This window comes from Oncorhynchus clarkii, chromosome 1 (genome assembly GCF_045791955.1).
Source record: "Oncorhynchus clarkii lewisi isolate Uvic-CL-2024 chromosome 1, UVic_Ocla_1.0, whole genome shotgun sequence".
Taxonomy (NCBI): Eukaryota; Metazoa; Chordata; class Actinopteri; order Salmoniformes; family Salmonidae; genus Oncorhynchus; species Oncorhynchus clarkii.
The window spans coordinates 87618647-87646433 of record NC_092147.1 but is presented as its reverse complement, the minus strand read 5'-3'; the positions used below and the strand labels follow the sequence as shown (position 1 = coordinate 87646433).

At 42.2% G+C, this 27787-nt stretch overlaps 1 pseudogene; it reads right to left on the bottom strand.

Moving 5' to 3' along the window:
• Window positions 1-7110: 7110 nt before the first annotated feature.
• LOC139410912 (butyrophilin subfamily 2 member A1-like) overlaps window positions 7111-27787 on the bottom strand; it is a 46282-nt pseudogene continuing 25605 nt past the window's right edge.

Sequence of the window (27787 nt, the reverse complement as noted above, 5' to 3'; positions counted from 1 at the left end):
TATACCCCTGATGATGATGTCATTGTGTTTACCATAGTGTATTATACCACTGATGTTGATGTCATTGTGTTTACCATAGTGTATTATAACCACTGATGTTGATGTCATTGTGTTTACCATAGTGTATTATACCACTGATGTTGATGTCATTGTGTTTACCATAGTGTATTATACCCACTGATGATGATGTCATTGTGTTTACCATAGTGTATTATACCCCTGATGATGATGTCATTGTGTTTTCCATAGTGTATTATACCCCTGATGATGATGTCATTGTGTTTACCATAGTGTATTATACCACTGATGTTGATGTCATGATGTCATTGTGTTTACCATAGTGTATTATACCACTGATGTTGATGTCATTGTGTTTACCATAGTGTATTATACCACTGATGTTGATGTCATTGTGTTAATAATGTATGTTTCTCTCCACAGAGGATGTGACTCTAGACCAGGGATACTCAAGTCCTATTTGAGACGGACCGGTGACACACATTTCCTAGGTGACAAAGGATCAGATGGAGAATCAGCGTAGTATCAACCCCCCAACTCACAACCCCACGCAAACTGTTCACACCCCTCTTGTTGGCGACGAGAACATGTTGCAGTTTTAAAGCTGATTTCCTGCAATTCTACACATTTTGCATGGGGGCAGAGATTTCTTTAGCTGTTTTATAGCTGATTTCCTGCAATTCTCCACATTCCTCCATGTCTTATGTGTGTTTATATGATACCAGGGGTCAAAGCCCGACCTATTAAAAAAATAAAGAGCCCATTCTGCTCCTTCACTGAGAAACGCTCCATTCTTCATCCCTGGTATTATTGATAGTATCTCAGTGGTCATCTGTCCTGTAGATGTCACTGACTGACTGTTTTAAAACAAACCAGGCTGGTATAAACAGTTAGCAATAGGAGAGAGTTTATTTAACCTTTATTTAACTAGGCAAGTCAGTTAAGAACAAATTCTTATTTTCAATGAAGGCCTAGGAACAGTGGGTTAACTGTATTGTTCAAGGGCAGAACGACAGATTTTTACAGCTCAGGGATTCAGCTCAGGGATTCAATCTTGCAACCTTCTGGTTACTAGTCCAACACTCTAACCACTAGGCTACCTGCCTCTAACCACTAGGCTACCTGTACATGAGTCCTCAGATTTCCTGTCAGTCTTTGTTGTTGTTGTAGACTGGGCCAGTTGATTATTTATTGGATAGGACAGAGAGGTAAAGGTAGGAATGTTGAAAGATAAATTGGATGGTTCTGAACGCCTGCTGGTACTGGACCATCCCAGACCACTGATTTCTTGTCAATGTTTGACGAATCTTTGACGTGTCTTTCACCCGTCCCTTGGACTGTTCTGTCTTGAGGAGAATGTGCTACATATTTTTATTCTCTGTGTTTTCTAACAGTATTTGTTATGTATCCATTCTGCTGTGTGCTTCAATATTTAGGTAAGAATTTAGCACCAACACAAAATACATGTTTATGAATGTATCATTTGATTATAACATTTTCCAAATAAAGTGTGATTAAAAGAGTTTTATCTCCATCATTGTCAACAGATAGACTAGTGTACTACCGCATCCCTAGTCTAAAATGGCCATCCCAAGTCTCAAATGGCTGCCCCAAGTCTCAGGTGGCTGTCACCTAGTCTCAGGTGGCTATCCCTAGTCTCAAGTGGCCATCCCTAGTCTCAAGTGGCCATCCCAAGTCTCAAGTAGCCATCCCAAGTGGCCGTCCCTAGTCTCAAGTGGCCGTCCCTAGTCTCAAGTGGCCGTCCCTAGTCTCAAGTGGCCGTATCTAGTCTCAAGTGGCTGTCCCTAGTCTCAAGTGGCCGTCCCTAGTCTCAAGTGGCCGTCTCAAGTAGTCGTCCCAAGTCTCAAGTTTAATTTTATCTCATACGCAGGAATCAGGAGGATAGAATTATGGTCAGATTTAGCAAATGGAGGGTGAGGGAGAGCTTTGTACGTATCTCTGTGTGTGGAGTAAAGGTGGTTCAGAGTTTTTTCCCTCTGGTTGCACATTTAACATGCTGATAGAAATTTGGTAAAACGGATTTAAGTTTCCCTGCATTAAAGTCCCCGGCTACTAGGAGCGCCGCCTCTGGGTGTCACGACTTCCGCGGAAGTTGGCTCCCCTGCCTGTTCGGGCGGTGCTCGGCGGTTGTCGTCACCGGCCTACTAGCCGCCACCGATCCCTTTTCCTTTTTCTGTTTGTTTTGTCTTATTAGTTGCACCTGTGTCTAATTATGTTTTTCAGATGTGCTTCTTTATTTTAGGTTAGTGAACCCGCCCTTGTTTTGTGCGGGATTGATTTTGTGTTACGTGTTGTTGTCGTTGGGTGGGTTCGTACTCCAGACCGTGTACCCTGTGTTTTGGGTTGGTCAGTATTTTTCGCGCCCTGTGTTTTGGGCATTGGATTTTGGTGCCATATTAAAGTGCACTTTTTCCCTGTGGAACTCTCTGCGCCTGATTCTTACCTCACAAACCCAGTCTCGTGACACTGGGTGAGTGTTTTCTTGTTTGCTTATGGCGTAATATAGCTCATTCAATGCTGTCTTAGTCCCAGCCTCTGACTGTGATAGTATGTAAACAGCTACAAAAAATACAGATGAAAACTCTCTCGGTAGGTAGTGTGGTCTACAGGTTATCATGAGATACTCTACCTCAGGCGAGCAATAGCTCGAAACTTCCTTAGATATCGTGCACCAGCTGCTATTCAACCAAAATACATAGTCCTCCACCACCAGACGCAGCTGGTATCCTGCCGGTACAGCGTATAACCAGACAGCTGTATGTTGATAGTGTTGTCGTTCAGCCACGACTCCGTGAAGCATAAGATGTTACAGTTTTGAATGTCCCGTTGATAGTTTAATCTTCCGCGTAGGTCATCTATTTTATTTTCCAAAGATAAAGGAAACCACACACTGCTCTTGATAGTATCACTGATCTTTAATAAGCTTACGTATCGGCCTCACCGCCTTCATCACAGCTTTTGTGATTTAATGATTTTTTTTGCACCCTTATGTAGACCTAACCCTAACCCTAACCCTAACCCTTATGCAGACCTAACCCTAACCCTAACCCTAACCCTTATGCAGACCTAACCCTAACCCTAACCCTAACCCTTATGCAGACCTAACCCTAACCCTAACCCTAACCCTTATGCAGACCTAACCCTAATCCTAACCCTAACCCTTATGCAGACCTAACCCTAACCCTAACCCTAACCCTTATGCAGACCTAACCCTAACCCTTATGCAGACCTAACCCTAACCCTAACCCTAACCCTTATGCAGACCTAACCCTAACCCTAACCCTTATGCAGACCTAACCCTAACCCTAACCCTAACCCTAACCCTTATGCAGACCTAACCCTAACCCTAACCCTAACCCTAACCCTTATGCAGACCTAACCCTAACCCTAACCCTAACCCTAACCCTAACCCTTATGCAGACCTAACCCTAACCCTAACCCTTATGCAGACCTAACCCTAACCCTAACCCTAACCCTTATGCTGACCTAGCCCTAACCCTAACCCTAACCCTTATGCAGACCTAACCCTAACCCTAACCCTAACCCTTATGCAGACCTAACCCTAACCCTAACCCTAACCCTTATGCAGACCTAACCCTAACCCTAACCCTAACCCTTATGCAGACCTAACCCTAACCCTAACCCTAACCCTTATGCAGACCTAACCCTAACCCTAACCCTAACCCTTATGCAGACCTAACCCTAACCCTAACCCTAACCCTAACCCTTATGCAGACCTAGCCCCACCCACATCCGTTCCACGCATCGAAAGGGGTTGAGGTGAAGGAAAAACAAGTGCAAGTACCAAATATAACAATATACATTTCATAAATATTAGAATAAAGTGTGTAAATAAGACGTATTAAACACGTCTGTAAAACCACAATGAGGATATAGACCTACCGAGCAAGTTTTCATTAATCATTGGTTACATCATACGAAAAACAGAGTAATCTTAAATAGGAGCATGTTCAAATTCACGACATAACATACATAGGTATTTCATCATTAAGACCTTTAGGAAATAATGTCTGGAGGGTGAAAATCCCCAAACATTCTCTTTTACTCAGAGTATTATTAATATCTCCTCCCCTGTCTGATATCTTAACTTTCAAAATATAAAGGTAGAAATGTCATGCCTTAGGTCATTAAAATGTACTGCGACTGGATAATCCCTGTCGTTTCTCCTGATTGAACTTTTATGTTCACTGATTCTCTGTTTTAGAGAACGAGAGGTTTTACCTAAATAGCACAGCCCACATGGACATTTCATAATGTCCATTGGGAAATACCGGGACTTTCTACAAGCAACAACGATCAAGAAATGTCAGCGAGACACGGAGGACTACCTGCTCAACCAGGTGTAGACATGGGAAGGCATGGGATTCTGTTGAATCTGACAATTCATCTTAATGGTTGTACAGTCGTCTCAAATAAAACTGTGAAGGACCTCGGCGTTACTCTGGACCCTGATCTCTCTTTTGAAGAACATATCAAGACTGTTTCAAGGACAGCTTTTTTCCCATCTACGTAACATTGCAAAAATCAGAAACTTTCTGTCCAAAAATTATGCAGAAAAATGTATCCATGCTTTTGTCACTTCTAGGTTAGACTACTGCAATGCTCTACTTTCCGGCTACCCGGATAAAGCACTAAATAAACTTCAGTTAGTGCTAAATACGGCTGCTAGAATCCTGACTAGAACCCCAAAATTTGATCATATTACTCCAGTGCTAGCCTCCCTACACTGGCTTCCTGTTAAGGCTAGGGCTGATTTCAAGGTTTTACTGCTAACCTACAAAGCATTACATGGGCTTGCTCCTACCTATCGCTCTGATTTGGTCCTGCCGTACATACCTACATGTACGCTACGGTCACAAGACGCAGGCCTTCTAATTGTCCCTAGAATTTCTAAGCAAACAGCTGGAGGCAGGGCTTTCTCCTATAGAGCTCAATTTTTATGGAATGGTCTGCCTACCCATGTGAGAGGCGCAAACTAGGTCTCAACCTTTAAGTCTTTACTGAAGACTCATCTCTTCAGTGGGTCATATGATTGAGTGCAGTCTGGCCCAGGAGTGTGAAGGTGAACGGAAAGGCTCTGGAGCAACAAACCACCCTTGCTGTCTCTGCCTGGCCGGTTCCCCTCTTTCCACTGGGATTCTCTGCCTCTAACCCTATAACAGGGGCTGAGTCGCTGGCTTACTAGGGCTCTTTCATACCGTCCCTAGGAGGGGTGCGTCACTTGAGTGGGTTGAGTCACTGATGTGATCTTCCTGTCTGGTGTTGGCGCCCCCCCTTGGGTTGCGCCGTAGCGGAGATCGTTGTGGGCTATACTCTGCCTTGTCTCAGGATGGTACGTTGGTGGTTGAAGATATCCCTCTAGTGGTGTGGGGGCTGTGCTTTGGCAAAGTGGGTGGGGTTATATCCTTCCTGTTTGGCCCTGTCCGGGGGTGTCATCGGATGGGGCCACAGTGTCTCCTGACCCCTCCTGTCTCAGCCTCCAGTATTTATGCTGCAGTAGTTTGTGTCGTGGGGCTAGGGTCAGTTTGTTATATCTGGAGTACTTCTCCTGTCCTATCCGGTGTCCTGTGTGAATTTAAGTATGCTCTCTCTAATTCTCTCTTTCTCTCTTTCTTTCTCTCTCACTGAGGACCTGAGCCCTAGGACCATGCCTCAGGACTACCTGACATGATGACTCCTTGCTGTACCCAGTCCACCTGGCTGTGCTGCTGCTCCAGTTTCAACTGTTCTGCCTGTGATTATTATTATTTGACCAATACTGGTAATTTATGAACATTTGAACATCTTGGCCATGTTCTGTTATAATCTCCACCCGGCACAGCCAGAAGAGGACTGGCCACCCCACATAGCCTGGTTCCTCTCTAGGTTTCTTCCTAGGTTTTGGCCTTTCTAGGGAGTTTTTCTTAGCCACCGTGCTTCTACACCTGCATTGCTTGCTGTTTGGGGTGTCACAAAGTGCTATACAGAAACCCAGCCTAAAACCCCAAACAGCAAGCAATGCAGATGTAGAAGCACAGTAGTCTGTCTGATACAATAGTATGTCTGATACAGTAGTCTGATGGTTAGTCTGTCGTATACAGTAGTCTGACTGATATACTACTCTATCAGACTACTCTGTCTGACACATTAGTCTTTCTGATACAGTAGTCTGATGGTTAGTCTGTCGTATACAGTAGTCTGACTGATAGACTACTCTATCAGACTACTCTGTCTGACACATTAGTCTTTCTGATACAGTAGTCTGATGGGGTAGTCTGTCGTATACAGTAGTCTGACTGAGAGACTACTCTATCAGACTACTCTGTCTGACACATTAGTCTTTCTGATACAGTAGTCTGATGGGGTAGTCTGTCGTATACAGTAGTCTTTTCTGATGGCAATGATGGAGATGAAACTATTTTTAAACCCTCTTTCAGAACATTTAATTATCAAATGATCAATATGTTGAACACATTTTTTTTGTGCTGTTGCTACATTGTTACCTAAATGTAGGAGCACACAGCAGAAAGGTTACACAACCAGTTGCAATTTTAGCATGTAAATCTTGTGCATTCCAGCAACGCCACTACACAACACAACACTAAACAATACATGAATTGCACGGTAACGGTTACAAACGGTGCCCACAAACTATCAGGACCTACATTAAGCTGTCCCATCAGCAGAGTCCCAACAGCAGAGTCCCAACAGCAGAGTCCCAACAGCAGAGTCCCATCAGCAGAGTCCCAACAGCAGAGTCCCAACAGCAGAGTCCCAACAGCAGAGTCCCATCAGCAGTCCCAACACCTTACCACTACACCTGGCTATCAGCCATGTCTGGCAGTGAAACGGGGTAGCCTAGTGGTGAGAGCGTTGGACTAGTAACCGAAAGGTTGCAAGTTCAAACCCCTGAGCTGACAAGGTACAAATCTGTCGTTCTGCCCCTGAACAGGCAGTTAACCCACTGTTCCTAGGCCGTCATTGAAAATAAGAATTTGTTCTTAACTGACTTGCCTAGTTAAATAAAAGATTTAAAAAACAATCTGCCTCATTTTCTGCCTTCTTAAAAAATATAGCTCATATGGCTGACTTGTTTAAACAAATGTGGTTTCTACTGACAATTGAGATGTACAAACTATGGCATAAGGGAACGAGGAGCGGATAAGAGACAATCCGTAATTTCGATTAAGACATAAATGAGCGAGCTAGGACAGACGTTGTCAATATAACTACTTGTTCAGCACTTTTTTTTAAATTATATACAGTATATTTACTGCACATTAGTAGAGTAACAAGCATTTCACAAATAACAATTGCACCCTGTTTGATTTAAAACAGTCAGTCAGTGGCATCTACAGGACAGACGACCAGTGAAATACTATCTGAACCACCAGGGTTGAAGAATGGATGGAGTTTCTCAGTGAAGGAGCAGCCAGTGAAAGAGTAGATATGAGACCTGTCCTCCACATTGTAGAAGGAGACCTGACCCTTCTCATAATCCACAAACACCCCCACTTTCAGGGGCTTCTCTCTCAGTAAGAGGGTGAGAGGGGAATCTGCATTAGCTGTGCACTCTCCATCCTTCAGCTCCACAGTCCAATATCCATTATGAGGGATCGATCTAAACCTTTCATTCCTATTGATGGACTGTATGACCACCCCCAAAGTCCACTCAGTCTTCCCCTCCACTTTCACCTCATAGTAGAACTTCGCTGAGAAGCCCTCGATTCCCAGGACACAGGACCAATTTGTAAACCTCTTCCCGTTGTCAGAGAGAACCTGATCTAGTTCTCCATGTCTCACTTGTTTCCCGTCATCAGACAGGATGAGTTTACAATGTGCAGAATCAGGGTCTAGAGTCACATCCACTGTGGAGAGAAACATACACTATGGTAAACACAATGACATCACCATCCGTGGTATAATACACTATGGTAAACACAATGACATCATGACATCAACATCAGTGGTATAATAGACTATGGTAAATACAATGACATCATGACATCAACATCAGTGGTATAATAGACTATGGTAAACACAATGACATCATTACATCACCATCAGTGGTATAATAGACTATGGTAAACACAATGACATCAACATCAGTGGTATAATACACTATGGTAAATACAATGAAATCGTGACATCACTGGTTTAAAACACTATGGTAAACACGATGACATCAACATCAGTGGTATAAAACACTATGGTAAACACGATGACATCAACATCAGTGGTATAAAACACTATGGTAAACACAATGACATCAACATCAGTGGTATAATACACTTTGGTAAACACAATGACATCAACATCAGTGGTATAAAACACTATGGTAAACACAATGACATCATCATCAGTGGTATAATAGACTATGGTAAACACAATGACATCAACATCAGTGGTATAAAACACTATGGTAAATACAATGAAATCGTGACATCACTGGTTTAAAACACTATGGTAAACACGATGACATCAACATCAGTGGTATAAAACACTATGGTAAACACAATGACATCATGACATCAACATCAGTGGTATAATACACTATGGTAAACACAATGACATCACTACTATTATTCTGTAAGTAAATCCTAGACACTCTATTTGGTATAATATGTCACGTTTCATATGGTATGTATTAATTTGTGGATGTCACAGAGTATAAAACACACCTTCATGTCTTCTGATGGTTTCAAAATCTGAAATATAAAGTAAGAGACTGTTGGTTATGAAAATTAGCGACATACTGATGGATATCACAAACAACTGTAAGTGCACATTTGTGTTGTTCAACCCAGACCTCAAACTATGAAGACCTATAATAATTTGAATCTTAGTGAACATATGGGGAGAAACACTGGCATATCTGACACCCAGCAGTGCCAGGAAGGTGGGGAGACCAAGAGCCAATTTGTTATACAGTATACGCACAGTATATATAATAAATCATTTTGACAGTAACCCTCCATTAATTCATTCATAAACCTTTTTCTTTTCCATATGTGATAGGAAGCTAAATGTGTTTTTTTTGGCTTCAGGAATGTGACTGAAAAAGTGAAAAAGTGAAAAAGAAACTGATTGATAGTTTGATGGGATAGTCAGGGATGGTAGAAACAGCTTGAGTTGCCGTAGCAACATCATTGAAACTGCGCAGAAGGGAGTTGTACTTCAAATACAGCAGTTCAGTAACATCAATAATTAACTAATATTTGTTTTATTTAACTTCTATTTAACTATGCAATTCAGTTAAGAAACAAATTCTTATTTTACAATGAGGGCCTACCCCGGCCAAAACCTCCCCTAACCCGGACGACGCTGGGCCAATTGTGCGCCGTCCTATGGGACTCCCGATCACAGCCAGTTGGGATACAGCCCGGGATCAAACCATGTAGTGACGCCTCTAGCACTGAGATGCAGTGCCTTAGACCGCTGCGTCACTCGGGAGCCCACAAGCTGACAGTCCCCGAAAACAGGCACTAGAATTAGTTTACATGACTTATTTGTTTATGTTTACATGACTTCTTTGTTTATGTTTACATGACTTCTTTGTTTATGTTTACATGACTTCTTTGTTTGATTTCCCACCGTTTTATAAGTCAGAAGACCATCCAGACCTTACTAGGACCATGTCAACATCCTCAGTAAAATAAACGTGTATTTGCCTCCCTCTGGTGGTAGAAAGTATCACTACATCCATGTATTTTACTTCACTGCAATGTTACTTCAAAGGGGCAGTCCTTGGAAAAACATTTTTTAATTCATAGTTCTTTATTAAACATTTTAATCTAGGCGTTCACTGCCAAATGTTTTTTTTTTTTAATCAGCCGTGCAATGATGGGCTGCTCCTTCACACAACAACTCCTTTGGCAGAGGTCCCCTAAAATGCTACTTTAATGAACTACAGATTTCAGCAAACAAAGAAAGGCAACACAATTACACAGCACAAACAGGTTCACGGTAAGAGTTTAAGAATAGACATTTTTACAAGTATCGACTGATAGTCGGAGGTACAGTCCACACACACTCATCACCACTCAACTCCATTGACAAAGCTAACATTTATAAGCCATCATATACAGTAGGTAACAAAGCCTTAATACTTACCCAGCTGAGAAGTCAGGATTTCTACAGATAAACACATACATATAGTCAATTAGACACATCAGTGGTGTCCAAGGGGGAATCAACATGTGTTAGCTACCTCTCTAGTCTACACTCTAAAAATAAAAGGTTCCTGTATGATCTTTTTGGATAATATAAGGTTTAAAAAAAACAAAAAAACCTTACGGTTAATTTAAGAACCTATACTCTGCCATCAGGTCGTATTTTATTTTGTGTATTTGACCCCTTTTTCTCCCCAGTTGGTAGTTACAGTCTAGTCTCATCGCTGCAACTCCCGTACGGACTCGGGAGAGGCAAAGGTCATTTTTTCCATTTGTTCCGAAACACAACCCAACCAAATCACACTGCTTCTTGACACAATGCCCACTTAACCCGGAAGCCAGCCGAACCAATGTGTCGGAGGAACCACCGTACAGCTATCAACGGTGTCAGCGTGCATGCGCCCGACCCGCCACGGGACGAAAGGTTTATGAGCATGATCCCTCATCAGACCGGAGGTAAAGAGGCGAACATGTCATCTGACCAAGATAAAAATAATGTCGCTCCTCAACTGTAAATGAATGTTCCCTGTGACAGTGTTAGAAGTGACTGATGCTATTGAAGCTCTGTGACTGTTTGATTTGCGCTTTTCACTGTGAATAAAGGTGAGAGAATTGTGGTTGTTCTTCCGTTTTGGTTCTGCTCTATGTGTTGGATGAATTTGTGGAACTTGTAAGCTTGGAATCGATCGCTCGTGGAGCTTGGAATCGATCGCTCGTGGAGCTTGGAATCGATCGCTCGTGGAGCTTGGAATCGATCGCTCGTGGAGCTTGGAATCGATCGCTCGTGGAGCTTGGAATCGATCGATCGCTCGTGGAGCTTGGAATCGTGTATGTCTTTTGTTTGCACGCTGAGTTGAGAACTCATTGTGGAGCGGTGAAAAGAGGACGCTTTGCTGATTTGCTGCTGTGTCTGAGTTGTGATGATGTAGTTTTTGGCTCATTCATTAACCTATGCCGTGCTAAAATGTGTTCATACCGTGCTGATGGTTGCAAATCAATGGAATTGAATGGGATTTGATGTTCAGTGCTCTTACCTGCCTTTACAATGGATCCAATTGAAACTTTGCAAAAGTTAAAATGATCGAGAAGTGCTAAGTTGGGTGCACTTACTAAAAGAGAAATGGGATCACACAACTTATGGGAGATGATGGACATTTTGAAATCTTTGCTGACACAAAGATTACTCAAAGTTGGTTAAGTTGGTGCATGATCTCAATGAGTCCATAAAGGCTTTGTTATCTGCTGAGAAGGCAAGTGTAATGTTGAACGGTATGGCCCAAACGCAGCAACACTGGATCGTTTTGCAACCATTTTGGACACATGGATGGAAGAAGCACAGTAATAAACAATGGCTAAAAAAAACTGATGAGGAGGTCCAGCCAAGTTTCTCCAATGTCTCATCAGAACATGTAAATAGATCACAACACAGCAGGCACTCAGGACAATCCATCACGTCTTCTACCAGGCTCTATTTGAAGGCTGAAAGGGAATCCTTACTGGTTAAAGCTGAAGCATTGAAAAGTAAACAAGCACTGGAGAAACAGGAGGCTCAACTCAAGGCACAAAAGAAAGGTTTGGAGCTTGAAGCTGAAATATTGGCTAACAGTGCTGAGATGAATGCATTCCATGAGTATGAAGCCACTCAAGGAATGGGAAACAAATCAGATGATTTAATGAACGATACCTGAATGCAATGGGAAGGCCTTATAGACTTCTGATGGAACGGAACCAGCACTGACATTTCCTCTCTTACAGTCCAGCAAATCCCCAGGAGACGATGGCTTTCCAGCAGGGTTTTATAAGGAGTTAAAGGATTTGCTTATTCCTCTCTTGATGGATGTTCTAAATTTAGCTGCTGAGACGCAGAGCCTGCCGGACTCCTTTTCCATGGCTATTATAACAGTTATGCATAAAAAAAGAAAGATCCTCTACAATTATCTTCCTGTAGGCCGATCTCGCTCCTCAATGCCAACTATAAATTGATTTCTAAGGCGATGGCTAATAGATAAGGACAATATTTGCCAAACCTGATTAACACCGATCAAACAGACTTTATACAGAAAAGATCCTCCACCAATAATTTGTGCAGGTTATTCAACGTAATTCACATGGCCAGTGTGAGGAGTATAGCAGTATCTCTTAACGCTGAAAAGGCCTTTGATTGGCTGGAGTGGCCATACCTATTCAAGGTCCTTGCTAAATTTAACTTTGGTCCTTCGTTGTCAACTGGGTTAAGACTTTATACCATAAACGGCACGCCAATATCACCACGAATGCTATGATGTCAGCCACATTCCCACTCTTTAGAGGTAGTAGACAGGGCTGTTCACTTTCCCCACTCCTTTTTGTGCTAGCCATAGAACCCCTGGTGGAGGCCATAAGAACGGATCCTGGCATAAAAGGCTTTCAGGTGGGCCAGATAACGCACAAGATGTCATTGTTTGCAGACAACATTATTTTGTTCCTCTATGACCCGACCGGATCCCTCTCAAAACTACAGACGCTTATGGGTACATACAGCTCTATATCAGGTTACAAAGACAATATGGACAAAAGTTAAATACTTCCACTGACTCGTTTAACTATAGCATCTGTGAATGAACAGGTCCCTTCAGATGGTTCAAATATCTAGGAATCACAATTGATAATGACTTAAGAAACTTGTACAAGCTTAACTACTCTGTCTTGGTTTAAAAGGTGGTGGATGACTTGAATAGATGGAGAGATCCGCCTCTTCCATTCTTTTGGAGAACAAAACTCTGCCATGGCATGTAATTCGTAACTTATTTGATCTAAAACCAGACTTGTCACCCAAAGAAACCCTGTGGCAAAACAAACTCCTGCCAATGATCTTGGATAGCAACATTGTTCAGCATTGGCATGAGTATGGAATGAGTAATTTTTGAAAGTGTTATATAGATGGGGTACTTATGTCATTTGAGCAACTGAAAGAGAAATATCAGTTATCCAATAATCATTTACTTTGTTATTTACAGTTAAGAAACTTTCTCAGAAGCATTCTTGGAGATATGACTTTACCAAATCTATCAACTACTGAACAACTACTCCATGATAATCATGACACAAAAATATTTATATCCAGAGTGTACTCATTGCAAATGCAATAATGCCAAAAAACAGATGTACATAAGTCAAGAGAGCGATGGGAATCCGATTTGAATTCTACAATTGATGAGGGTCTATGGTCAGACCTATGCCAAGATAGTGTGTAAGCAACCATCAACTCTAGATACAGACTTCTACATTACAACATCCTCCACCAACTCTCTGACACTTCAGAGATGTAACCCTGAAATATCAGAAATGTGTTTTAGATGTGGAACAACAGAAGGCACTTTTTTGCATTGTACTTGGCAGTAAACTAAATTACAAGCCTTCTGACATGATATTACACCCTGGCCTTTATTATGGAGGTCCCTTTCCCACTTGACCCTGAAATATGCCTTCTGGGTAACTTCACAAATGTGAATTTGAGGAATAACTTCAACATCAAATTGACAGAAAATCGCCTTTGCCCCTGCAAGAAAATGTGTTGCATTGACATGGAAATCAGATTCCCCTCTCCCAATTACAAGATGGCTCTCTGAAACGAATACGTGTATTCCTTTGGAGAAGAGTGCATTTGCATTAAGAAAATTTAAACTCCTTTGTGAAAATATGGCAACCCTTCCTGGACTATATGTAAACACTTCCATTGGGGTTGGTGGGTGTGAGCTTGTAGATCGATGTAGCTATTGTCTCTCTGTAATGTACTGTTTCTATTGCTTTGTGTCTATGTTGGTCTCTCTTGTCATTTGTCTTATTTAGTAATTATTATTATTACTATTCTAATTTATTTTGTAATTTTTCATTGTTTTAATAAATGTTTTATTACCTTTTGAATTACCTTTTGTCATAGTTCTTACTCTTGCTGCATTGTACTGTTCTGTTGTTGAATAACAATAATAAAATAATAAAACACTATCAACAACCAGGAAGTCATGAGTACCTTTGTTGTCTCTGGCTTGGAGATAAGCAACCTTGATGACAGCAGTGTTGTTGAAATCCTTGCAGTTTTCACACAGAAGGAAATCCCAGTAACTAAGAAGAACATTCCTACCAGTGGCAGCTGGTGGTAGGAGCTATAGGAGGATGGGCTCATTGTAATGGCTGGAGTGAAATCAATGGAATGGAGTTAAACATGAGGTTTTCCATGTGGTTTCCACAAGCAATAACAACTGCTAAATATGTGAATGGCACCAATAAAATTCAATTTTATATGATTGATGTTTAATACCGTTCCATTTATTCCACTACAGGCATTACAATGAGCCTGTCCTCTTATAGCTCCTAACATCAGCCTCCACCAATTCCTAACCAGACAGATGTGAACATATGACCATATTTTTAAAAGGTGCCTCTCAAGCAGATTGATTCTGATGTTGTATTGTATTGCTGACAAACATACCTCAGGCCATTGAGCCATGGATGGTCATAAACAGCCAAGGAAATGGCCCATACGCTGTGAAAACCACTCTGGTCTGGATTGTGAATGGGATTCTAAGAAAGGGGAATGTCTCCACCTATGGGCGGTTTCACGTAATGTCATACAGAATCTCTGCTGTAGAGCTGGAAGAGCTGCTGCAGCAAAAGGTCCAGCATGATTTCCCAGAGCACCACCATGAGGAGCAGCTTGAAATATCAAGAGAAGAGCATCGCTTTATGGAGCGTGTCAGACAAGCTAGTGGATGTCCACTATAGGATATGCCTCCCACTGAGGAATGAGGATGCTGAATTTCCCAACAACTGCTGTGAGGCAGTACATCGTGCTCTCAACCTGAAACAGAAAGGATCCCTGGTCCTGTAAGGACTATACCAACTTCATGGCAGACATCCTGGACAAAGGCTTTGCAGTGATCATGCCAATAGACTTACAGAACGACAGCAGCAAGATATTTTGGTATATTCCTCACCAGAGAGTATATCATCCTAAGAAGCACAATCTGAGGGTGGTACTAGACTGTGGAGCCACCTAACAAGAGACATCACTGAATGCTCAGCTTCTACAGGGTCCAGACTTGACAAACCATATCATTGGTGTTTTGTCCAGATTCCACCAAGAGCCTGTTGCCTTCTTGACAGATACTGAAGTCATGTTCCACCAGGTGAGAGTTCCAGAGCAGGACACAGACCTGAGATTTCTCTGGATTTTCTCTGAACTTACTCAGGACAGCACGTCGGTGTGTTCTAAGGGAGGCTTTAGACTGAACAAATAGATCAGTCAAGTTGTTGCCGTTGTTGTATTCCTGAAGAGGAGAAAGCAAAGGAGATAAAGGATCTGGACTGGGATCAGAACATGCTACCAGTAGAAAGAGCCCTTGAGGTACAATGGTGCATTGAATCAGACTCAATAAAGTTACAAATATCCATTCAGGACAGACCACTTACCAGAAGAGGCATTCTATCTATGCTGGGCTCTGTTTACGACCCGCACAGTTAACTAGGCCAATAACTCGCTAACTAGCAAAGAATATAAACAAAATGTGTCCACACTCTGATCTGCACTGATCTGAAAAGCACATTCACTGGTGGGTGATTGAAAGGTTTTCAGGTACTTTCGGAAGATGGGCAGGAACTCTGCTGTCCTAGCTTCAGAGGCAGCTGGTTCCACCATTGGGATGCCAGGACAGAGAAGAGCGTGGACTGGACTGAGCGGGAGGGCCATGAGACCAGAGGTGGCAAAACGGAGTGCTCGGGTTGGGGTGTAGGGTTTGCTCATAACCTGAAGGTAGGGAGGGGCAGTTCCTATTGCTGCTACGTAGGCAAGCACCATGATCTTGTAGTGGATGCAGGATTTGACTGGAAGCCATTGGAGTGTGCAGAGGAGCGGGTTGACATGGGAGAACTTGGGATGGTTGAAAAACAGGTGGGCTGTAGCATTCTAAATAAGTTGCATGGGTTTCATGGCACAAGCAGAGAGCCCAGTCAACAGAGATTTCTATTAGTCAAGACGGGAGATGACAAGTGCCTGGATTAGGACCTGTGCCACTTCCTGTGTGAGGTATGGTCGTATGGATGTTGTAGAGCAGGAATCTGCAGGAGCGAGTCACTGCTTTGATGTTTTTAGAGAACGACAGGGTGCTTCACGTCAAGGTTCTTTGCACTCTGGGAGGGCGACAATGTGGAGTTGTCAATTGTGATGGAGAGGTGTGAGTACACTTCAACTATGAGAGACGGAATCTAAAACAAAAATGTAGAAAATCACATTGTATGATTTTTAAGTAATTAATAGCTCTAGGCGACCAGTTTTGATAGCCTTTAGCCGCACCCTCATCCTACTCCTCCTCTGTTCCTCGGGTGATGTGGAGGTAATTTGTTGACTTCTGTGATCAAAAAACCTTGGTTTCATGCATGTCAACATCAGAAGCCTCCTCCCTAAGTTTGTTTTACTCACTGCTTTAGCACACTCCGCCAACCCTGATGTCCTTGCCGTGTCTGAATCCTGGATTAGGAAGGCCACCAACAATTCTGAGATATACATACCCAGCTACAACATTTTCCATCAAGATAGAACTGCCAAAGGAGGAGGAGTTGCAATCTACTGCAGAGATAGCCTGCAAAGTTCTGTCATACTTTCCAGGTCTATACCCAAACAGTTTGAACTTCTAATTTGAAAAATTAACCTCTCCAAAAATAAGTCTCTCAGTGTTGCCGCCTGCTATCAACCCCCCTCTGCTCCCAGCTGTGCCCTGGACACCATTTGTGAATTGATCGCCCCCTATCTAGCTTCAGAGTTCATTCTGTTAGGTGACCAAAACTGGGATATGCTTAACACCCCGGCAGTCCTACAATCTAAGCTAGATGCCCTCAATCTCACACAAATCACCAAGGAACCCACCAGGTACAACCCTAAATCCGTAAACATGTGCACCCTTATAGACATTATCCTGACCAACTTGCCCTCCAAATACACCTCCGCTGTTTTCAATCAGGATCTCAGCGATCACTGCCTCATTACCTGTATCCGCTATGGGTCCGCAGTCAAACGACCACCCCTCATCACTGTCAAACGCTCCTTAAAACACTTCTGTGAGCAGACCTTTCTAATCGACCTGGCCCGGGTATCCTCAGTCGAGGATGCCTGGTCATTCTTTAAAAGTAATTTCCTCACCATCTTAGATAAGCATGCCCCGTTCAAAAAATGCAGAACGAAGAACAGATATAGTCCTTGGTTCACTCCAGACCTGACTGCCCTTGCCCAGCACAAAAACATCCTGTGGCAGACTGCCATAGCATCGAATAGTGGCCACGATATGCAACTGTTCAGGGAAGTCAGGAACCAATATACGCAGTCAGTCAGGAAAGCAAAGGCTTCATTTTTTATCTAGCAGAAATTCACATCCTGTAGCTCTAACTCCAAAAAGTATTGGGACACTGTAAAGTCCATGGAAAACAAGAGCACCTCCTCCCAGCTGCCCACTGCACTGAGGCTAGGTAACACGGTCACCACTGATAAATCCATGATAATCGAACATTTCAATAAGCATTTCTCAATGGCTGGCCATGCCTTCTTCCTGGCTACTCCAACCCAGGCCAACAGCTAACAGCTCCCCCCCCCCTGCAACTACTCGCCCAAGCCTCCCCAGCTTCTCCTTCACCCGTATCCGGACAGCTGACGTTCTGAAAGAGTTGCAAAACCTGGACCCGTACAAATCAGCTGGGCTAGACAATCTGGACCCTCTCCTTCTAAAACTGTCCGCCGCCATTGTTGCAACCCCTATTACCAGCCTGTTCAACCTCACTTTCGTATCATCTGAGATCCCCAAGGATTGGAAAGCTGCCGCGGTCATCCCCCTCTTCAAAGGGGGTGACACCCTAGACCCAAACTGTTACAGACCTATATCCATCCTGCCCTGCCTATCTAAAGTCTTCGAAAGCCAAGTTAACAAACAGATCACTGACCAATTTAAATCCCACCGTACCTTCTCCGCTGTGCAATCCGGCTTCCGAGCCGATCACGGGTGCACCTCAGCCACGCTCAAGGTACTAAACAATATCAAAACCACCATTGATAAAAGACAGTACTGTGCAGCCGTCGTCATCGACCTGGCCAAGGCTTTTGACTCTGTCAATCACCGTATTCTTATTCGGCAGACTCAATAGCCTTGGTTTTTAATGACTGCCTTGCCTGGTTCACCAACTACTTTGCAGACAGAGTTCTGTGTGTCAAATCGGAGGGCATGTTGTCCGGACCTCTGGGGGTACCACAGGGTTCAATTCTCGGGCCGACTCTTTTCTCTATATATCAAAGATGTTGCTCTTGCTGCGGGTGATTCCCTGATCCACCTCCACGCAGATGACACCATTCTGTATACTTCTGGCCCTTCCTTGGACACTGTGCTAACTAACCTCCAAACGAGCTTCAATGCCATACAACACTCCTTCCGTGGCCTCCAATTGCTCTTAAATGCTAGTAAAACCAAATGCCTGCATATCAACCGTTCGCTGCCCGCACCCGCCCGACTAGCATCACCACCCTGGACGGTTCCGACCTACAATATTTGGACAACTGTAAATACCTCGGTGTCTGGCTAAACTGTAAACTCTCCTTCCAGACTCATATTAAACATCTCCAATCCAAAATCAAATCTAGAATCGGCTTTCTATTTCGCAACAAAGCCTCCTTCACTCCTGCCGCCAAACTTCCCCTAGTAAAACTGACTATCCTACCGATCCTCGACTTCGGCGATGTCATCTACAAAATAGCTTCCAACATTACTCAGCAAACTGGATACAGTCTATCACAGTGCCATCCGTTTTGTTACTGTTGTAGTTATTGTTACATATAGAGACAGATATGACACTATTGAGCAAAGATAGGTATACATTAGACCACAAACAGAAAGCGGACAGGAAACCAAAGATTAAACAGACGTAAGTGTAATGGCTGAAGCCATACGTGCCTTAAAGTGCATAAGGGCTTATGGCAAAGAGGAGGAGGTGACACTTAAATACATTATCTATTATGGAAAGAGCAGGACACCATTATAAAGATTAGATAGAGAGGAACAAACATAAGTGCTTAGGGTAAAGACCATAAGTGCTTAGGGTAAAGGACATAAGTGCTTAGGGTAAGATAGACATATATTAATTTTAGGACACGAGAGGGTCCTGCCAACATTGTAATCTAATCAAGAGCGGATACAGGCGTTATTAGGCATGAACAAGCTGGAAGCCTGGACTGAACGATAATGGTGGCCGATGACCTGAGGGAAGTAACTTAATTAACATATGGAATGGACTCATATACTGTGTGTGTATAAATACAGAGCCAGTGCTCTGGGAAAGTGTGTGTTCCGCGGACCATCTAGGCTTCTGATATGTTTGTATTAAAAGCCTATATTGAATTCACAAGTTCTTGTAAGTGTTATATTTTGAAACGATCCTCCACGACATTACCAAATCACCTTATACCACCCACCACTGCGACCTGTATGCTCTAGTCGGCTGGCCCTCGCTACATATTCGTCACCAGACCCACTGGCTCCAGGTCATCAATAAGTCTATGCTAGGTAAAGCTCCGCCTTATTTCAGTTCACTGGTCACGATAACAACACCCACCCATTGCACATGTTCCAACAGGTATATCTCACTGATCATCCCCAAAGCCAACACCTCATTTGGTCGCCTTTCCTTCCAGTTCTCTGCTGCCAGTGACTGGAACGAATTGCAAAAAAATCGCTGAAGTTGGAGACTTTTATTTCCCTCAACAACTTTAAACATCAACTATCTGAGCAGCTAACCGATCACTGCAGCTGTACATAGTCTCTCTGTAAATAGCCCACCCAATCAACCCCATACTGTTTTATTTTATTTACTTTTCTGCTCTTTTGCACACCAGTATCTCTACTTGCACATCATCATCTGCTCATTTATCACTCCAGTGTTAATCTGCTAAATTGTAATTATTCACTCCTATGGCCTATTTATTGCCTTACCTCCTCATGCCTTTTGCACACACTGTATATATACACTTTCTTTTTTCTACTGTGTCATTGACTTGTTTGTGTTATTGGCTTGTTTGTTGTTTACTCCATGTGTAACTCTGTGTTGTTGTCTGTGTCACACTGCTTTGCTTTATTTTGGCCAGGTTGCAGTTACAAATGAGAACTTGTTCTCAACTAGCCTACCTGGTTAAATAAAGGTGTTCTCAACTAGCCTACCTGGTTAAATAAAGGTGTTCTCAACTAGCCTACCTGGTTAAATAAAGGTGTTCTCAACTAGCCTACCTGGTTAAATAAAGGTGTTCTCAACTAGCCTACCTGGTTAAATAAAGGTGTTCTCAACTAGCCTACCTGGTTAAATAAAGGTGTTCTCAACTAGTGTACCTGGTTAAATAAAGGTGTTCTCAACTAGCCTACCTGGTTAAATAAAGGTGTTCTCAACTAGCCTACCTGGTTAAATAAAGGTGTTCTCAACTAGCCTACCTGGTTAAATAAAGGTGTTCTCAACTAGCCTACCTGGTTAAATAAAGGTGTTCTCAACTAGCCTACCTGGTTAAATAAAGGTGTTCTCAACTAGCCTACCTGGTTAAATAAAGGTGTTCTCAACTGGCCTACCTGGTTAAATAAAGGTGTTCTCAACTAGCCTACCTGGTTAAATAAAGGTGTTCTCAACTAGCCTACCTGGTTAAATAAAGGTGTTCTCAACTAGCCTACCTGGTTAAATAAAGGTGTTCTCAACTAGCCTACCTGGTTAAATAAAGGTGTTCTCAACTAGCCTACCTGGTTAAATAAAGGTGTTCTCAACTAGCCTACCTGGTTAAATAAAGGTGTTCTCAACTAGCCTACCTGGTTAAATAAAGGTGTTCTCAACTGGCCTACCTGGTTAAATAAAGGTGTTCTCAACTGGCCTACCTGGTTAAATAAAGGTGTTCTCAACTAGCCTACCTGGTTAAATAAAGGTGTTCTCAACTAGCCTCCCTGGTTAAATAAAGGTGTTCTCAACTGGCCTACCTGGTTAAATAAAGGTGTTCTCAACTAGCCTACCTGGTTAAATAAAGGTGTTCTCAACTAGCCTACCTGGTTAAATAAAGGTGTTCTCAACTAGCCTACCTGGTTAAATAAAGGTGTTCTCAACTAGCCTACCTGGTTAAATAAAGGTGTTCTCAACTAGCCTACCTGGTTAAATAAAGGTGTTCTCAACTAGCCTACCTGGTTAAATAAAGGTGTTCTCAACTAGTGTACCTGGTTAAATAAAGGTGTTCTCAACTAGCCTACCTGGTTAAATAAAGGTGTTCTCAACTAGCCTACCTGGTTAAATAAAGGTGTTCTCAACTAGCCTACCTGGTTAAATAAAGGTGTTCTCAACTAGCCTACCTGGTTAAATAAAGGTGTTCTCAACTAGCCTACCTGGTTAAATAAAGGTGTTCTCAACTAGCCTACCTGGTTAAATAAAGGTGTTCTCAACTAGCCTACCTGGTTAAATAAAGGTGTTCTCAACTAGCCTACCTGGTTAAATAAAGGTGTTCTCAACTAGCCTACCTGGTTAAATAAAGGTGTTCTCAACTAGCCTACCTGGTTAAATAAAGGTGTTCTCAACTAGTGTACCTGGTTAAATAAAGGTGTTCTCAACTAGCCTACCTGGTTAAATAAAGGTGTTCTCAACTAGCCTACCTGGTTAAATAAAGGTGTTCTCAACTAGCCTACCTGGTTAAATAAAGGTGTTCTCAACTAGCCTACCTGGTTAAATAAAGGTGTTCTCAACTAGCCTACCTGGTTAAATAAAGGTGTTCTCAACTAGCCTACCTGGTTAAATAAAGGTGTTCTCAACTAGCCTACCTGGTTAAATAAAGGTGTTCTCAACTAGCCTACCTGGTTAAATAAAGGTGTTCTCAACTAGCCTACCTGGTTAAATAAAGGTGTTCTCAACTAGCCTACCTGGTTAAATAAAGGTGTTCTCAACTAGTGTACCTGGTTAAATAAAGGTGTTCTCAACTAGCCTACCTGGTTAAATAAAGGTGTTCTCAACTAGCCTACCTGGTTAAATAAAGGTGTTCTCAACTAGCCTACCTGGTTAAATAAAGGTGTTCTCAACTAGCCTACCTGGTTAAATAAAGGTGTTCTCAACTAGCCTACCTGGTTAAATAAAGGTGTTCTCAACTAGCCTACCTGGTTAAATAAAGGTGTTCTCAACTAGCCTACCTGGTTAAATAAAGGTGTTCTCAACTAGCCTACCTGGTTAAATAAAGGTGTTCTCAACTAGCCTACCTGGTTAAATAAAGGTGTTCTCAACTAGCCTACCTGGTTAAATAAAGGTGTTCTCAACTGGCCTACCTGGTTAAATAAAGGTGTTCTCAACTAGCCTACCTGGTTAAATAAAGGTGTTCTCAACTAGCCTACCTGGTTAAATAAAGGTGTTCTCAACTAGCCTACCTGGTTAAATAAAGGTGTTCTCAACTAGCCTACCTGGTTAAATAAAGGTGTTCTCAACTAGCCTACCTGGTTAAATAAAGGTGTTCTCAACTAGTGTACCTGGTTAAATAAAGGTGTTCTCAACTAGCCTACCTGGTTAAATAAAGGTGTTCTCAACTAGCCTACCTGGTTAAAAAATAAAACATCTTGCAGCACAACGGGGGACTGTGAAGAGACAGACATTTTTATTTGTTTTGTATTGTATTTTATAGTGTTATGTAAAGTATGGATTTTATTGTTGTTTTTTGTTTTGAGTTTGGAACCCTGGAAGAGAAGCCGTTGCCTTGGCAAAATAGTAAATACAGCTAGGACTCAGGTATGGAGTTACCATACATTATGGGTCAGCTAGGACTCAGGTATGGAGTTACCATACATTATGGGTCAGCTAGGACTCAGGTATGGAGTTACCATACATTATGGGTCAGCTAGGACTCAGGTACGGAGTTACCATACATTATGGGTCAGCTAGGACTCAGTTATTGGAGTTACCATACATTATGGGTCAGCTAGGACTCAGGTATTGGAGTTACCATACATTATGGGTCAGCTAGGACTCAGGTATGGAGTCACCTTACATTATGGGTCAGCTAGGACTCAGGTATGGAGTTACCATACATTATTGGTCAGCTAGGACTCAGGTATGGAGTTACCATACATTATGTGTCAGCTAGGACTCAGGTATTGGAGTTACCATACATTATGGGTCAGCTAGGACTCAGCTATTGGAGTTACCATACATCAAGGTTCAGCTAGGACTCAGGTATTGGAGTTACCATACATTATGGGTCAGCTAGGACTCAGGTATGGAGTTACCATACATTATGGGTCAGCTAGGACTCAGGTATGGAGTTACCATACATCAAGGTTCAGCTAGGACTCAGGTATTGGAGTTACCATACATCAAGGTTCAGCTAGGACTCAGGTATTGGAGTTACCATACATTATGGGTCAGCTAGGACTCAGGTATTGGAGTTACCATACATTATGGGTCAGCTAGGACTCAGGTATGGAGTTACCATACATTATGGGTCAGCTAGGACTCAGCTATTGGAGTTACCATACATCAAGGTTCAGCTAGGACTCAGGTATTGGAGTTACCATACATTATGGGTCAGCTAGGACTCAGGTATGGAGTTACCATACATTATGGGTCAGCTAGGACTCAGGTATTGGAGTTACCATACATTATGGGTCAGCTAGGACTCAGGTATGGAGTTACCATACATTATGGGTCAGCTAGGACTCAGGTATGGAGTTACCATACATTATGGGTCAGCTAGGACTCAGGTATGGAGTTACCATACATCAAGGTTCAGCTAGGACTCAGGTATTGGAGTTACCATACATTATGGGTCAGCTAGGACTCAGGTATTGGAGTTACCATACATTATGGGTCAGCTAAGACTCAGGTATTGGAGTTACCATACATTATGGGTCAGCTAAGACTCAGGTATTGGAGTTACCATACATTATGGGTCAGCTAGGACTCAGGTATTGGAGTTACCATACATTATGGGTCAGCTAAGACTCAGGTATTGGAGTTACCATACATTATGGGTCAGCTAGGACTCAGGTATTGGAGTTACCATACATTATGGGTCAGCTAAGACTCAGGTATTGGAGTTACCATACATTATGGGTCAGCTAGGACTCAGGTATTGGAGTTACCATACATTATGGGTCAGCTAAGACTCAGGTATTGGAGTTACCATACATTATGGGTCAGCTAGGACTCAGGTATTGGAGTTACCATACATTATGGGTCAGCTAAGACTCAGGTATTGGAGTTACCATACATTATGGGTCAGCTAGGACTCAGGTATTGGAGTTACCATACTAGTCTTGACCAAACATGAACAAAAAAATAAATGCTACTATACACCATTATGTTTTCTCTTTAAATCTGACTATTTTGTTCTGATCATGGATGGACTCTGTAGCCTATAAAATGATCTGTGTTTTGGAAACGTGCTTTTACCCTATCAGAGATTTGTATTCCCTGTTTTGGGATTACTTTGAAGTCGCCTCTGACGGCGATATCACCTTGGGGCCTCAACATAAGTTTTGAATTGGATTATGAATAGCCTTTATTAAATGGTTCACATAATTCTGTCAAAGTGATGATCTGAGACTCCTTGTCTCATATCACTTCTCTAATGTCACAAATACTAATTGACTTCCACCACCTAATTGAGTCCAGTGTACCTCTGTGAGACAACTTCTCCAGTAAAGATATTCTACCCTACTACCACTTCTTAATTTCATTAATTAAATGTGACTGGTCCATCAGTAATCCAGGTGTATCAGAGACTACCTCTCTCTAGTCTAGTGGGCCTCTACAGCCTCAACACATCCTGTTCTAGAACATCAACATTAATGTGACTGGTCCATCAGTGATCCAGGTGTATCAGAGACTACCTCTCTCTAGTCTAGTGGGCCTCTACAGCCTCAACACATCCTGTTCTAGAACATCAACATTAATGTGACTGATCCATCAGTGATCCAGGTATATCAGATACTACCTCTCTCTAGTCTAGTGGGCCTCTACAGCCTCAACACATCCTGTTCTAGAACATCAATCTATGATCTGAAGATTGTGAGATATGAAGGACAATACTTACCCAGTTTACTGGTGGGATTGTTTTCAACCTCTGTAGACATAGATAATATGATAAAAGTCAGGGAACATTAATGTAAACAACATTATGTGTTTTCCACTTCTTTAGAAGTTACATGGAAGAGGCATTGGTTTACATAATGTTAGTACGGTGATGATCTGAAGACACTACTTACCTAGCTTCCCAGTGAGGTCAACTGTAAATATGTAGAGTAGATGGAAGACAGTGAGAACATCATTAACATGAACACTAGAAGATGTAGTCTCTCTCTCTGGGACTCCTTGTCTCATATCACTTCACTAACATCACAAATCCTAATTGAGTTCCACCACCTAAATGAGTCCAGCGTACCTCTGTGAGACAACTTCTCCAATGAAGATATTCTACCCTACCACCACCTCTTAATTTCATTAAATAAATGGGACTGGTCTATCAGTGATCCAGGTGTATCAGAAACTACCCACTGGGCAAACTACGTAATCTCAATGTGGATATTTGGGTAATATTTGGTTGAGATGTTGATCAATGAGATTACAACCTACAGTATATGTAAAGACTGGCAAAAGTTAGTTGAATTTCCAATGTGTTATCACTAGGTTTTCAACCATTTAAAATCACAACCAAATGACAGTGGAAAAACAATGTTAGATGTTTTTGTTTGGTTGTCACCCAAATGTCTATCACTGCACTTTCAACTCATTGAAAGTACAGCAAAGTTCAAATGGGAATACAATGTCAGATATTTTGTTTATTTATACAACCGATTAATGTGAATATCCATGTGCTTCAACTAATAGCAGAGACAAATGACCTGGATTGCAGTTCAAATGTTAAAAACATAATATGGTTGACATAATTCTAGCAAAGTGATGATCTGAAGACACTACTTACTTAGCTTCCTAGTGAGGACATCTGTAAACATGTAGAGTAGATGGAAGACAGTGAGAACATCATTTACATGAACACTAGAAGATGTAGTCTCTCTCTGGGACTCCTTGTCTCATAACAATGTTCCAACATCAGAACTAACATCTTCAATGAGCTGTAAATAACCTTCTTAAAGTGTTTTCCTACTTGAAGTCAGTAAATTAAAGAAAATGTTACTTTTTGTGGTTCAAATAATGTTATCAACGTGATTATCTGAAGACTGTACTTACTATTCTGGTCCCAGAGGTTACCTGTAAATATGTAGAGTAGATGGAAGACAGTGAGAACATAATTAACATGAACACTAGAAGATGTAGTCTCTCTCTGGGACTTCTTGGTTGGGATTCAATCCAATGTGTGCAGTATACCGCAGGGCACTTCACATCTGACAAAGCACTTTTAAAGGCATTTTCCACCGGCATTCACAGAGATCACATTCATAGTAAACATGTCGACTCAAACTACCTTTAAAAGTCTGTCATAGTGTGCTGCGTTATAATGCGCCTTGAATTGAATCTCAGCCCTTGTCTCATACCACTGTTCCAACATCACAAGGACCATCTAGGGCCAATCTGAAGCTGAAACAATATCAAAGTGTGATCCCAGCCACTGTTGTTTTGGTAAAAGCTGAGGGAGGGGCTGGAGAAATGTCACTCTCAAATTCATAGACACAGAGCTATGGATGCCATGTTTACAAACATTGGGGTAAATAAAGAGCCATTTAGTAATTTGAAAGGCTGGTCATGGCTTACATCAACACCATCATCCCAGAAACCCTAGACCGACTCCAATTTGCATATCGCGCCAACAGATCCACAGATGATGTAATCTAAAACTCACTCCACACTGCCCTTTCCCACCTGAACAAAAATAACACCTATGTGAGAATGCTGTTCAATGACTACAGCTCAGTTTTCAATACCACAGTGCCCTCGAAGCTCATCACTAGCTAAGGACCCTGGGTTCCCTGTTTACCTACCCTTACCACGGGCCGCACCCCAGGTGGTAAGGATAGGTAGCAAAACATCTGCCACACTGATCCTCAATACTGGGCCCCTCAGGAGTGCGCGCTTAAACTATCATGGTCCAAACATACCAAGACAGTCGTAAAGAGGGCAAGACAACACCTTTTCCTCCCCTGGAGACTGAAAAGATTTGGCACGGGTCTCCAGATCCACAAAAGTTCTACAGCTGTACCATCGAGAGCATCCTGACCAGTTGCATCACCACATTGTATGCCAACTGCTTGGCATCTGACAGTAACCGTACATCACTGGGACCAAGCTTCCTGCCATCCAGAACCTACGGTCAGGTCCATAAATATTTGAACATTGACCAAGTTATTATTATTTTAGCTGTCTACCACAGCATATTGGAGTTGAAATTAAATAATGAAAGTGAGCTGAAAGTGCAGACTCCCAGCTTTAATTTGAGGGTATTTACATTCAAATGTTGTGAACAGTGTAGGAATTACAGCATTTTTATGTTGACCCCCCCCCCTTTTTTTAAGGGACCAAAAGTCATTGGACAATTGGCTGCTCAGTTGTTCCATGGCCAG